Below are 15879 nucleotides of genomic sequence, written 5' to 3'. Positions count from 1 at the left end.
AAAAATACGGTCATTTTTAGGTATTGCAAAAATAATAAATAGATAAATAGTTTAGAGTTGAATAAGACTGTTGGAATGCTTTTGTGAATCTTCTATTGATAGCCTACGGATTATAAAAACACTCCATTTATTTGTTCATGGTTCGGCCCTTTTTGTCAAATTTTAGAACCCTTTGCGGCCCTCGAGTCAAAAATTTTGCCCACCCCTGTTTCAGACTGTTGGCCCGCTCACCTCCTCCCATTACGTTCTCAAAGCAAATGTTGGATCAGAACCAATTTACTTGCAGTGTTCAGTCTCATTTAATCCCCTTTGGCTGCGAGCGTACAAGTGCGCCGTGTCCATGTCGTCCACCTCCCAGAGAGGAATTAGGTCATGCTTCTCCCCCGCAAAAATTACCCAGTGATGTATTTTCATGAGCTCTAGTTTGTGCACGTTTCAACATTGTGTCATATGCAGGCTTAACGATGATTAAAAAAAAAAAAAAAACATTAGAAGGGTCGATAGAGATCTGCTACATTCTCCAGCAAAAAAAAAAACAGAGTTTACTTACTGGCCAGCAGACATAAACACATTGAGGTGGTGTGGGGGTCATTTAGATACAGCGCCATCATTAGGCCCGTTCGGGTTCACTGCCGATGAGTCCCCGCGCGCCCGAGTGGAGATAAGCGCGGGGTAATTACGTGTGCTGCACTCAACTGGCAGCAGAGCAGGAAATGAGGGAGGATGTGGAGGTGAGGTCTGGAGACACCGCACCACTTCGTTCGGGTCCGTCGTGACAATGGACCATCGGCCATTATTCCATCACTTTTCTGCGCCCTTAATATCCTAAAAAGAAGAAAGTTATGATGTGGAGATGTCCAAAAATGAAGACAGCATTGCTGATGTTGCACTTTCTAAAAAAGAAAAAAAAATCATATTTTTACTTCACTAAAAAGAAAACAAAGTATTTATTTAACCGTACTTTACTAGAAAAAAAAAATCTGGAAATTTCGTAAATAAATTAATTCCAATATTAAAAAGAAAAAAAGCATACTTTTTTTCAGAAAAAAATAGTAGCACTTTTCTAAAAAGAGAAACTTTGTAAAAACACTTAAAATAAATGTAATAAAAATGAAAACGTTATTGAATGTTGGACATTTCTAAAAAGAACTATTAATGCGGTACTTAGCTAAAAAGAAGACAAACTTTTTTGTACTTTCTCTAAAAGAAGGAATACTGTACTATTCATAATGTAGTTGTACAAATCGAAAAAAAAATTGCTATACATCTCTAAAAAGAAGACATTAGTTGTATTTATACCTAAAAATAAGAAATATACTGATGTTGCCATTTCTAAAAAAATAAAAACTGATATTTGTACTTACCTAAAAAGAAAACAAAGTATTTGTTATAAAGAAGCAAAGTCTATTTAATTAGGACCTTAAAAAATAGTAATAATATTTCTTTTTGCTTTATTTTATTTTTAAAAGACAACATATTTGTTGCGCTTTCCTAAAAAGAAGAAAATCTATTGATGTTGCAGTTTTATAAATCATAGAAAAACAATGACAAAATATCGGATCTCCCAAAATAAAAAATATGCTACTTTTGCACTTTCCAATATACTGCAGATGGAGTAACCCTAACCCCTAGTCTTACATCCCAAGTGATGTGCAGACAAAATTCTACGATATTTGCAGCTTGGGCAGATATGCTTCTGACCCGCTGACAGCGCACAAAACAAGACGCCGCCCCAGCGGCTGGAGCGCGGTCGTTAAATCCCGAGAGACGACGCGACTGCGCTCGCCGACGTCGCCGAGCACCACCTGAGTTTACTCAGGGAATTAAAAGAGCTCCTCATGGATCTTCATGTGGTTTCCCTCACATCAGACAAAAAGGACGCTTTCGAGCATTTTGGTTTGATTAGAAAATATGGCACGAATGTGCTGCTTTGCTTGGCTGGGAAAATAAATGGTCAACCACATGAAGACGTCTTTGTTAAGGTTAAGAGACCACATGTGCGCCACAAAGTGCCGAGAAACAGATGTTGCGCCGGGGTTCCTGCGAGCAACGTGGACACTTTCTGCTGAGTCGCGGGACTTGCAAACGGTGACGGCACAGGGGCTGATTCCGGAACCCAGAATATGAAGTGGAATTTGAAGCGGGTGACAACTTTGGTGCCAGTCATTCCTACGAATACTTCGAAAAAAAACCCTAAAAACCTCAGGTATTTTTTTTCCTGGGGGAACTATTTGATGTTTTCCAGAATGCCAAGCATAACCACATACTCATAAACTTCTTTAGAACTCCGCGTTTTATGCATGTGTAAGTTTCGATTGTGTGGTCAGATGATGCATATTTAGTATTGTTCTGGGGGCCAGGCAAAATGGGGAAGTGGGCCAGATCCGGCCAGCGGACCGTAGATTGAGGACCGCTGCTACTGGGTCACTGGGGGAAAATAGACTGGGAAATCTCCACTTTCATCCAACATGGTAGACTTACTGTATATTCTCAAGCATGGCTTCTTGAGTCTTTTTTGTGAATCTACTCAATATAAACATGTCTGCCAAAATTCAAGTTGCTGAATGAAACTTACATTTGGGGCTGAATTTTCAAAAAAATTTAAAGCACTATAAAAATAACCAAAAGTGGTTCAAAAACAGCCACTTCCAAGCACCATAGCAGACCTTCTGTGTATTCTCAGGCATAGCTTCTTGAGACTTTTTTGTGGGTCTAATCAATATAGACATGTCTTCCAAATTTCATGTTGCTAAATGAAACTGACAACTGGAGCTGAATTTTCAAAGTAATCAAAAGGACAAGAAAAATAACCAAAACTGACTCAAAAACGGCCACTTCCAAGCACCATAGCACTCTTACTGTCTATTATCAGGCATAGGTTCTTGAGACTTTTTTGTGGGTCTACTCAATATAGACATGCCTACCAAATTTCATGTTGTGAAATTAACCTGACAATCGGGGCTGAATTTTCAAAAGAATTCAAAGGACGAGAAAAATAAACAAAACTGACTCAAAAACGGCAACTTCCTGGCAACATAGCACTCTTACTGTGTATTTTCAGGCATAGGTTCTTGAGCCTTTTTTGTGGGTCTACTGAATATAGATATGCCTACCAAATTTCATGTTGCTAAGTGAAACTGACAATGGGGGCTGAAATTTAAAAAAAAAATCTTTCAAAGGACTGGAAGGCACAACCAGAGCCACCCTGAAATGGCCACGTCCAACCAACATGGTGGACCTACTGTCTTTTCTCAGGCATGGCTTCCTGAGACTTATTTGTGGATTTACTCAATGCAGACATGGAAACATTTCACACATGGGGATGAAATTTTAAGATATTCTGGGCGGGAGCTACTGAGCCTAATACCAACAATTCCATTACTCAATCTGAGGACAACGTGCATGTATGTCCTCACTTCAGGTGTGTACTGCACTGGTGGTCTGTGTACAGTAAGTGTGTGTGTGTGTGTGTGTGTGTGGATGTGTGTGCGCACAGCCTGACTGTGGGAATCCGCCCCAGTGTTATTGTACGCGCGGTGGGCTGGCCATGACGCACTGCTGCTCAAATAATGGGAACATTAAATATTTGGCCCAAATTATAATCATCCATTTCCTGGACTAATCACAGGAACACCAAAAGTAAGCAAACGTGCCGCCAAACGATGGCATTTAGCGATTGCGAAGGTCGGCGCGCCCTCCTCGCGGCCGCCCGCCCGTTTAGCATTTAGCTAAGTGTCAAAGTCAGCATCTTCAGCGGAACGCGTGCCATGCGGATCCTTGGCGTGTGCCAGACGGAGCGCGGAGATCAAAGAAGGACGGAATATAAGACTATAAACACGCGGACGGCTGCTTGCGTGTTCAATGGAGTCGCTCCAGGTCCGTTCACAAGCTTTCCTGTTTACACCAGGCGAGATTGGCCTCGGACCGCCGGGCGAGAGATTGGGCGGGAGGCGTGAAGGGAAAACGCGGCGACGCCTTTTGGATTCCAGTCATTTATCCAAAAAAACCCAAAAAAACGGACAGATTAAATGATATAAAAAAAATCCTACAGTAAAGATACACAGGTAAACATAAAACTAATATTGAAAAGCCCAAAAGTGAAATAAAACGCCTGTAAATCCCTTCCAAATTTACAATGTTAAAAGTCTACCTATTGAGGACCTCTGTTCTCAGTGTTTCCGTAAATCAAGTCAAGCTCAGGAACGTAAAAACGAAAATAAAAAAACTCTCCTCAATGGCAGTCAGGTAGAGCAAAAGGGTGTGGCCTTCCTTCCTTCCTGCTCTGTGACATGTCTGGTCCAAAAATGATGGCTTCTCTTTGTTGCCAACGAAGCCGCGTGGTCTTCTCTTTCACGCGCACACAAAAGAACTCCAAATAGTCTCCATGGAAACATTTTACTGTACACTTTAGGTGCGGACCCCCCCTCGCTCTTTTTGTCCTCTAAATAACACGGAGACACTCATTACGCTTATTTGCAGCGGTCTACGTTTTTATGTCTAATTCTTGCTACTACAAAATCTTAAAAAATTATTTTTTGCATGTGAAGTGTATAAAATAGGCAACAAAATAAGCATTGGCATCATTGTTTTTCCAGGCACTTTTCAGGTCATTTTTTTCAGTTTTAGACTAACCTGTAACCTGTATAAACGCTGTAAAAAGTAACAGCTGTTGAAAGTTGATTGATATCACTTTTTTTTTCTTTTGTTAATGTTAAAAATGATACAATTTTAGGTACATTTATATCATTTTTATGGATAATAATCTTATTTATGGTCCGCACTGTGGTTGTGGTGGAGGTGGGGGGGCCAAAAGTTCTTCTCTTTCCTGGTGGGGACTTTGCAGAATATAATTGAGCATTGAAGCGGTGTTTACACAAAAGAACAGAAAAAGCACTTGTTTAAATTGTTACCGCAAGCGGCGCAACTTGTCCAAAACGTCTTCACGAGACGAATAATTGAGATTCCGTCCGTCGCCCAAACTCTGCCTGATTTATTAATCGACTCATTATGGTCGTGTCCATCTTGTTGGCTTTGAAAGCTCTCATCAAGCGGGGATCGCATGGGATAACATCTTGATTGGAAGCCAAAAGTTCGCAATGAACACAAACATGACATCTTCCATTAAGTCAATCAAGAGCAATGTTGTGGCTTTTAAGTGAGGGTGGGGGTGAAGGGGGGGGGGGGGGGGGTCTCTTTGTTCTTTCCGATTCCAGATTCCTCGCCCGTTCAAACGAGGGAAACACAAATGTTTCTGCGCTGACTCCACATGGCAACGAAGCGTCCGGGCGGCGGGATCAAAGGCGCAAACAAAATGACGACAGGAAGTGCGCGCGCCGAGTGATGCGAGCAGGGCGTTGAAGAAGGTTCCTACTACCAGATTTTTCCTCCAACATCTTGCGTACCAAGCGGTACATCCAAGTCAACGGAAGTTGAATTGGAATTTGTTTCGTTTGAAAAAAAAAAAAAGAAAACAAGAAGAGAAAAGGTTGCGGCCAAACAGTTGGATCTCATGTTCTCATTTCCTCCGGGACGTCCCGCTAATCAGCAACACAAGCGAGGATGAGATTTGCTTCTAAGTGCCTTGAGCTCTTTTATTGGAAATGTCTTTCATTTTGCCTCAATAGAGCAAAGCGCTGACTGATTGCTCCGGTTGCGGCATTGACAGATTTTTCCCAAGGCACTTGAATGCAATAAAACAACAACAAAAACACTAATAACGCTCGCTGGGAACAGTTTAGAGAACTTGAAGATAAACGGGGAGAGGGACAAAAGCTTGAGTGACTACAAAAGTTTTGCTGTCGACAATGAGACGAAAGTCCGCTTATGTTCATTTCCGACTGTGAGGCGCTACTTTTTTCTCGTGCTTTGAACCCTACGGGAAACCGTGTCATCTCGAAGGCCTAGCTTGATACATTTCTTTGTACATGTGTGTTTTTTAAATTTACCGAATAATCATTGTGCAATTCCAAACTGCTTTTTGTTTAGAAGCTACTTGCAGCAAGTTACAATGAACGCCTGCCACACGAAATTAATCCATTCCGGAGTTGGGATTGAAAGGCGAAATCGGCGTATTGTGGACAATGGAATCCTATGGTAATTAGCCCATACCTATAAAACCCCAGATAAAACATCAAAATTGTATATACATTTAAAAAATTGGTAAGAAAATAGTATAGTAAGTGCTATAATATACATGCATACTATGAAATAACATCATAAAAAAACATATATAAAGGAAAAATGAAAATGTATTTACCTTTGAGTGACTAGTAGCCTAGCCTAGCTTCCTTCATTTTTCTTGATTATCTCCAGCTTCGTTTCCATGCTAATCATCTTCTTACCTCGCCCTTTGACATCAACCAATCGCAGCCCAGCATCTTAGCGCAGGCAGTTGCCATTAGAAAATAGGAGCAATTACCTAAAGACGCCTGAAGAGGGAGGCAAAACAACATAAACACAGCCAAATCCACAGGTCATGACAGTTGTTGATGCCGTAAAGCGGGAAAAATGATGTAAAGAGGGGATGAAGAAACTTCCAATTCGTAATGTGGAAAAAACATAAGCCAGGGACGCCATAACCCGGGGGTCCACTGTACTTCACAAGATTTGATAACAGCTAATTATTCGACAGAAACTGCTGGTTTAACAACCAATAATCACAAGCTAGCACAAAAGAATGTGCATGAAAAAGAATAGGCAAAGTTTGGGATCATTTCGCACCTAATAAAAGAAGCTAACGTGCCAACTAGCTTAAGTTACACAACACACTACTTTTACAGACGATAAAGTAAAAATCGTTAGCCTTCCATTGCTAGTTAGAATGAATTTTAGCTTAATTCTATATCTATATAGTAAAATAAAGACATAGTTCTTACTATTGTAGGCAAGTAAAAATAAAAATAGCTTAAGCTAATAAAGCAAGCTGCTATTCCAATCCGCTACAGTTTTAGACTTAAAAACTTAACGTCCATACGCAGTAGTCAACTCGACTCAACTAGTCGATTAATCGGGTCAAACTCAAGACGCGGAACCCGGCCGGACGAGGAGAAAAGAAAGCAAAACAGTAACAGTCACCAACAACACGAGAGGGCGTGGAAGCGACAAATGCAAAAAGTCAAGAGATCCGCACCTCATCCTCGTCTCGGATGTTAGCCCGGCCGCAGGCTTTAAGCGGCACGTTTGAGCGCCCCACAATGAATCAAGTCCGCGCTCACTTTACACCGGGCCATTGTGTCGAGCGCACACAAAGCCGGACCGGGCCGCCGCGCCGCCGTCGGCTCGGCTCGGGCTTCCTCGCCCTATGTGGCCGGGACGTTTCTGCAGGATTATTTTTCACCTCAGTGACGCCTGGTTTTGTCACTGGAGGCTTTAACGCAGGAAGTGGAGCAGTTTGTCCCCATTTGTGTAGGAAGCCACACAAAGATATCGTGTCATCGGCTTTCACCTTTCGGATTTAGCTCAAAGAAAAGACGCACGGACGCCATCATTATTCTTTAACTTCCTTTTATGGAAGTGATCCGGCTGAACCCTGCCTGCTAAAAAGTTTGTATTTTGATGCTAGTTTAGCTACGTTAGCTCCGTGAGTATTTGATAGTGAGGTTTTATCATGATGCACTGTGTGTGGCCATGTGTTTTTCTTCCCTTAGTGCATTTGTCATCGAGTCATAATTTAGCTGTAACATAGCTATTAATAATAATAATAATAATAATAATAATAATAATAACAACAACAACACAGTCGGGGACCTCAAAACTGTCTTCCTAGTTTCTGGTCAAGTTTCAAAGTTTCTTTCAGAGTCAGCTGCCTGATCTAGTTTGATGAATTTAGTTTCCGAGTCTAATTTTCTGAGTTGTAACTACATTTGATTTTTGTGTATAAAGACTTTCTACTGTTCCATTTCTGTGTCCCTCCTGGGTCCAAACTCTGCGCGTCCCATGACGCTTTTACTGTCTTGACGCTTGCTTGTTTTTAACACTCCACTGAGCAAGGAAAAAGTTTGTACTTTTAAGCTAGTTTAGCTACGTTAGCTCTGTGAGTATCTGATAGTGCTGTTTTTAATCACTAAGCAGTTCGTGTGACAATTTGTTTTTCTGCTGTAAGTGCATTAGTTTAACCCTAACCCTAACCCTATAGAGTCATAGTTTAGCTATGACATAGCAATTATTATTATTATTATTATTATTATTATTAATAATAATAATAATAACAACAACACATTCAAGGAGGTCAAAGCTGTCTTCCTGGTTTATAGTCAAATATCAAGGTATCTTTCATTCAGTTGTCTGATCTAGTTCAATGAGTTTAGTTTCCGAGTCTAATTTTCAGTGTCGTTGCTACGTTCAATTTTTTTGTATAAAGACTTTCTACTGTTCCATTTCTGTGTCCTGTCTGCTCCTGGATCCAAATTCTGCGTGTCACATGGCACTTTTATGGTCTTGATGCTCGCTTGTTTTCAACACTCCTCACAGAGCCTGGCGGAAAAGCGGATGCAAAAAATCCAGCCCTCTGTTTGTCATTTTAACCAAGCTGAACCCACTGTTACAAAAGCCTGCCACAGAAATGTCACATTCGTAGACAATTGTTTGTCCTTCTGTGGCAGTACTGGCAAAATATCCAAAAAACACTTTTCAAATGTGAAATATCTTTCACAATGCTCGCCTGGTCCAGCAAAAGGATGATTGACAGGTTTGTAGTCGGATCCCATGATCCTTGAGAGTCATTCAAGCTGTGATCCACAATTACCAATGAGTGTTTTTTTTTCAAATCAGCTAATCCAGTCATAGACTTTATTGCCGAGTAAGTTCACAAACTTTCTACTTAGAAAAAAATCCAAATTAAAGCAAGAAGGACTGGAACCATATTAGGCAACAACAAGCATCCTGGCACGAGGACATCATGAGGGGGTCTCGTCAGGGCCAGACTGTTGGCCTTGGCACTCACGCTGTCTGAGAACCGGCCGGCCTTGCTAACCTCTGGCGGCGTGGCACCTCCTAGACTGGGGTGGGCGGGGGTGCCACTGGGAGCAGAAATTAAAAATAAGTGGGGGGTTCGCAGGGTACTTGAGGAACCCTAATGAAACAATCGCATTCCGGGAGCCCGGATGACGCTCAAGCTTTGTCCTTTTGTGGCTCCCACTGAGACTTGGGGCGAAATATTTATTCTAAGCGTGGGCACCATTCTGCAGTGCTGTTGCGAAATTCGTTATGTCAAGACAGACTTGAATGATGTGGCTTGTTAGCTGAAGAAACAACATTTTCCTTCTTTCGTACCACTTATATGGTAACATTTTCTTTATTTACACAGCAATACAGCATGTCAAAACAGGGACTCTACACCCTTCGCTTTAAAAAATATATGTGTGTGTGTGTGTGTCTGTGTATTTATATACATATATATATACTGTATATATGTATATTTATATATGTATATTATATATGTACAAACTTAAAGGTTCTATATATTTTTTTATACATATATTTACTTAAAAACAGCTTATACGTATATACATGAACTCTATATTTATCTATAAAAACTAAAAAGTTGATATGTAAATATTTATGCATTTATAAACGTATTTATAAGCTTTAAAAAAGTTTTACAAAAACCATACAAAAAATTACAGTCTGGTTGTGACACGACCTTGCTTAATCAAGCAATTCTTTTCTATCAAAACAAAACCAAAAAGTACATGTGAAATATATGTGAAATGAAACGTGAAATGAAGCTTGCCGTGCTCATTCGACAATTTTTTTCACAATGGACTGTTTTTGTGACAAAAATAAAGGGGATATTTACAACGGTTCTTTTGAACAACAGCTAGCAAAGCAACGAAAGCTAACGCTTATGCTAGCTTTGTTGTAGATATATATTGCCCTTTCATGCATCTCACTTTTCAATCATCACCGCAGGCTTGCTAATTGACGCTAAGCTAAAACGACACAATAATCATTAATCCGGTCAACCAGATTTTTATAAGAAATGCTAATGCTAACTTTTAACTTCAACTGTTTGAGGGACCCCATTTCGAAACAATCCAGGCACCCATGCTCGTTAGTGGACGCTAACCCCAGAAATGATAAAGGGCCTACTTCAAAGCCCCCTTCGAATCCTTCAAAGAGCCCGTCCGAGCGTCTCGGCGGGAACACGCCCTCCAATAAACGAGCCTCCTCTCACGGCGGCGGCGCCTGCCAGGAATGTTTTACGTGATGGCGGCGTCTGAATAGAAACACTTTGGGCGGATTGCGAGCGTTCCGACGAGGGCTCCGGACCACTTGGGTGGTACTTGGCTGAGTAGCCACCCCCCCCCTTCTAATACTCCACAACAATGGCAACACAATTTGCACTGACTACATTTAAAAGCACCGCCAGAAGAGAGCTAGCAAACAAATAGCATCTAAAGACACCCACTTATTGTGAAGACCAGATTTTTTCTCATTTGGGAAAAGTTACATCTTGAGCCAGGAATGTAAGTTGGCATAGCAACAGTGATTTGAAAAGCCAGTTTAGAACCGTATTCATGGTTCGAAACCTTAATTTGAGCCAAATTCTTTATTCCGAAACTTTATACCTGGCTAACTTGAAACCATACCACTCACTGGGTTTCCTAATTTGAAATCTTATAGTGGGGTCCTCCCACACCCAATCTAAAACTATCATTGCAAACCCTAATTAGAAACTTTCACCTATTTTACGCAAATTTTAAACATTTTTTTTGTCTTGAAAGCCTAATCTATACCATAATTGAAAACCCTATTTGAAACTTAATAACTATTTTGAGATCTTAATTGTTAACCTTATCTATGACTTGAAACTTTAATTTGAAACTTTATCACTAGAGTTTGATAGCTTAATTTTGAACTTTATTTTTGGGATGAAATCCGAAAATCCTATCCAATTCCAAGGCTTGAACCCCTAATCTGAAACCATGCCTCTGGTTTGAAACCCTCATTTGAAACCTTACCCCTAAAATATCCAGGCCTTAAAATTTGGAACCATATTTCTGATGTTAAAACCAAACTTGAAAACCCTAAATTTCAGCCCTAATCTAAGTCTTGAACCCCTAATCTGAATCCATATCTCTGATTTGAACCCTCATTTGAAACCTTACCCCTAATATATCCAGCCATTAAAATTCTCACTTGGGACCCTATCTCTGGTGTTAAAACCAAATTTGAAAACCCTAAATTTCAGCCCTATTCTACGTCTTGAACAACGAAGCTGAAACCACGCCTCAGGTTTGAAACCCTCATTTGAAACCTTACCCCTAAAATACCCGGGCCTTGAAATTCTCACTTGGCACCCTATATCTGGTGTTAAAACCAAATCTGAAAACCCTAAATTTCCGCCCTATCCTAAATCTTGAACCCCTAATCAGAAACCATGCCTCAGGTTTGAAACCCTCTTTTGAAACCTTACCCCCGTCTTGGCCCAGGAACGTGTGTGGCCGCGTCGCCATGGACCCTGCGCGGGATGGCAGCCGGGAACTTTGGGGAAGCAGAAGAATTTCCATTCATCCGTCCATCCATCATTTTTGCATGTCAGCATCGCCAAACTCACGCTGAGTCCCATAAGTGTCGCCACACACACACAAACACGCACACACACACACATGCACAGAGCTGCAGGGAAATGAATTGATAGCATTAATCAATGTCAGGATGAGAGTATATCGAATATAACATCTGTTGTACATGTACAATGACGTGAAGGTTCCATCATGTCACACGTCAGTCTGCGTGTGTGTGTGTGTGTGTGTGTGTGTGTGTGTGTGTATTGTGGGCGCATGTGCACTGATTACAAGCATGTTGTTTTATTCCGGAAGATTCCGATGATTAGAGATGCTTTTCTTTTTGATGAGATACACTGATTAGAAGCATATTTGGGACACGCCCCCAAGCAAAGATTGGATGGTGTTGAGGGATTACTCCTTTTTGTTGCTGGTGTACTTTGGTTACAAAAAAATTTTCACCTGATGTCAGGCCGAAGTGCTGATATGTACAGTGCGCAAAACAGGTTGATGATGTCATCTTTAGCCTTGTGCGGTATTTTGACCATTTTGGCCTCAATTTCGTCTACATCCTTTTTGCAGTATTTCAGCCAAGGGATGGCACACATCTGGTAATGTGATAATGAAGTTGTCGTGCCATGTTGAATTTTGACATGTCGTCACCATCTGGGTTACATTTCATCTTCCTACCGTCTTCTTTCAGTGCTTTCCCGTTGAAGTGAAATGGCATAGGGGGGCGACAGAAAACCAGCACATAAGGTTTCCGACTTCTTTTTGAGCAATATATATATATATATATATATATATATATATATATATATATATATATATATATATATATATATATATATATATATATATATATATATATATATATATATATACAGTATATATATATAAGCAGTCCAACAGCCTGTTAATACTCGGTCTTATTCAAATGCAAATTACTGTAAGTCACTTTTGCTCAAAATTCAAGCACAACAGTACTGCTGAGGTCATATTTTTTTTCGTTCAGTTTTGGGGTTTAGCTTCCCCTAAAATATGGCCATATCAGCTCAATGAGGATTTATTTAACGTAAGATTATATTTTCATTCTGAATCGGGATTTTTGCAGTAGCAGTCCCTTTTAACCCATAATCATTGGGGAAAAAAACTCACTAGGAAGCTGAAATTTCCAGCATGTGATTAAAACGTGAAATTTCAAAATGCAACAAATCTGGACGTGAGAGATTTTGTGTCCAAAAATAATTGTCCAAATTTAGGACCATAAAAATCTTTTATAATTACAATTTTTGAGATGCATTTTGATAGGATTTATGACATTGATTTTCCTTCAGCCTAATAAGGACTTAATGTCCGATTTTTTTTTTGTTCAAAAAATGAAGTTTTGGTATTGATTGTCTCCCTTAATTAACTCTTTCAGTGCCACTGTTTCAAGCACTGTTGCATTTTCAAAGAGTAATTACTAAAGAAGGGAAAAAAATAGAATCCTACTTTCTTTTTCTAGGTAAAGATTGAAATCTAATCTGTCATATGACACCACCAATATCCTCATCCAATATTTTGTCCTTGAAAGATGCGTCAAAACGCTGGAAATGACGCATTGTTATTGAACAAATTTCCCATTATGTAATAATGCGCCTGAAGTGGGCCGCTTATTCGTTACGTACTGTATGACGGATGCGCATCATGCGAAGAGAAGAATCTCATTTCCTGCGCATCGTAAATCACATTTAGCATTAATGATATTCCACGGAAAAAGTTTGAGTCAGAGGGAGCATCCTTCACTCCTTGGTATGCGCTCGTATGCACGCGCGTGCATTTTCACAGTTCACCTGCTCTCCACGCACGCGCACAGATGCGAGTGTTTAGGACGGCCTAGTTAGAACGCCGTTCCTGATGTTTCCAATCAGGCGCTGGGTTTGAACAAAGTGGAGACCAGACCCGCCCCGGCCCTTAGTGTGTGTGTGTGTGTGTGTGTGTGTGTGAGAGAATCCCAGCTCTTTAGCCAAATGAAGAACACCAGTGCAATCCCTCCCATGGGCTTCAAAAATGTTCCTCCCTAATTATGATTGCGATGATAAATGTGATCTTTGAAAAGCTTTGAACCGCTTCGCGTCCGAAAAACTTCAAGACGATCTGGCATTCCCACGTTATTGGAAAAGCGCTTTGACGGCGCTCGCAAACGCCGACCGAGAAGTCCACGTGAACCCAAGCTGAGAAGCTCTGAGCCCAAACGTGATGTAACGCAATCGCTTTTGTATGCTTTGCAGCAAAACAATGCGAAAGTCTTCGTTTGCCAGCAAGGCGTCAACATTTAAACGCAACAACAGAATTGGTTGATTTGGAAACATGGCGGACGTAAGGCTGTAAACACATGGTTGCAAATTAAACTGACATTTGTCTGACCCTTGCGGTTTGCCCTGTTGTGTACTAAGTCACTTCTGTAGCGATTAGGGTTTCAAGACAGGGTTTCAAACAAACAATAGTGTCTGAAATTATGGTTTTAAGACAGAAGTTTGGTTTTAATTTAGGGCTATAAATCAGGGATTGGCTTTTGAATGAAGGATTTAAGACAGGGATGGTTTTGTTTTTGTTTTTTTTTAAAAGGTTTTTGACGGATAGGGTTTCAAATGAGAGTTTCAAGGGTTTATAATGAGGGTTTCAAGTTGGGAAATAGGGTTGAAAATTCAATTTGGAGATATAGTTTCAAATTAAGGTTCAAAGTTTGAGATTCTTGATCTATGGCTCTCAAATGAGGGATTCAAGATGGGGATATGGTTTTGAGTTTCAAATTAAGGCTTTAAGTCTGATTAGAAGGATTCAAACCAGGAATATGGTTTCAAAAAAGGGTGTCAAGTAAAAGATGAAGCTACTAATTAAAGCTTTGGATATCTAAAATGAGAGATTCAAGCTAAGGGATAAGGTTTTTAAAAAGAGTTTCAAGTCAGGATTAGGATTTCAAATTAGGGCTTCAAGTCAGGAATCAGCTCTCTAATGAGGCTTTCAATTGAGGCAAAATGTTTAACATTTGGGTTTCAAGGTACAGGTAGGGTTTCAAATTACAAACCCGAGACATGTTTGGGGTTTCAAATAAATAATTAAGACATTAGGGTGGAAAGCCAGAGATAAGATTTCAAGGAAGGCTAACAGATTGGGTTTTCAAGTCGTGGGCAGGGTTTCAAATTACATTTTTCAAGCCAGGGATAAGGATTTTACACTAAGGTTTTAAAGAACTCTTTCAAATCAGAGCGGCAAGAAAGTGAGAGGGTTTCAAATAAGGTTTCGAGCTGCGGTTAGGATTTTACACTTTTTCAATCAAGGACTGAGTTTTTAATTAGGGTTTTGAAAAAAAGAAGTCGCGTTTTTATATGAAGGCTTTAAAACAATAGCGTAGGATTTCAAAAAAGGGTGAAAAAAAGCAAATGTGAGACGAATGGATGCCGCGTGTTCAACGACTTTTTCGCTTGTCATCTACGCGGCTAACATGGGACACATTAGCATAAAACATTAGCTGGATGCGCTGTAAATGTTTTTCCAAAGTCATAATTCTCCACTCAAAGGGGAGAATAAACACATTTAATTGTTTGAGATGGATGTCAGTGATCATGTAGCGTGTGCGGGCGGGCGGGTTGTTGCTGTTACAACTCCACTGGGACAAAGTCGGAGCACAAATAAATCAGCCGAGCCGACAGACGAGCGTAAACACGTCCCGCCAAGAAAAGAACTTCCTGAGATGGAAAACGCCGGGACGGCGAGCGATGCCGTCGTGGCGGCCGGAGGCGTTGTTACGTGCGATGGATTTTATTTTTAGCCACCCCTGTGAAATACAGCTCGGTGGAATCTCGATTTAATTGGAGAATGGGGACCTTACAAAAAAAAACAACAGCAACAAAAAACAGCAGGAGCAAATCTAATGTAATTCTTTTTAATACCGTGACAGAAGCAATAGAGTTTTCTTTTCAAATTAAGAGAAAATTAATTGGAACATGATGTAACTTATTGCTAAATTGACTTGCCCGAATTGCGGGGTTATTTAGACAAAAATGTTGGGTTGGATGAAAAATAAAGTCTTTTTTTTTTTGTAGTAAAAAAAATAATACAATATCTAATACAAACTTGGGTTTAATATTTAGGCCAAAAAGTTGTGTTAAATAAGTAATACAATAGTTATGTAAAAAAAATAACCAAAACTAGGTAAAAGGGTGGGACTAACAAATAATAAACAAGTGTTTTTCATTTGGGTTAAAAAAAAAAGGGGGGGGGTCCAATTTTGAGGTTTTTTTTTTTATAGTTTACTTACGTGATTTCAACCTTAGGTTGTTATGTGGACCCTTTTTTTTTGTCTCTTATTTGAATTTTGTGGGGTTTA

General features: G+C 40.1%; 1 protein-coding gene across 2 annotated transcripts in view; it reads right to left on the bottom strand.

Moving 5' to 3' along the window:
- Positions 1-512: 512 nt before the first annotated feature.
- The window catches only part of dusp3a (dual specificity phosphatase 3a), a 63975-nt gene continuing 48608 nt past the window's right edge, over positions 513-15879 (bottom strand). For both annotated transcript variants that reach the window (XR_015868402.1, XR_015868403.1), the window contains one exon: positions 513-825. The gene's annotated coding sequence lies outside the window, so the exon portion shown is untranslated. The remainder of the gene's footprint in view (positions 826-15879) is intronic.

Source organism: Hippichthys cyanospilos, chromosome 17 (assembly GCF_059441005.1).
Source record: "Hippichthys cyanospilos isolate Australia breed blue-spotted pipefish chromosome 17, RoL_Hcya_1.0, whole genome shotgun sequence".
NCBI classification, from domain to species: domain Eukaryota; kingdom Metazoa; phylum Chordata; class Actinopteri; order Syngnathiformes; family Syngnathidae; genus Hippichthys; species Hippichthys cyanospilos.
This window is presented reverse-complemented; position numbering and strand designations above follow the sequence as displayed.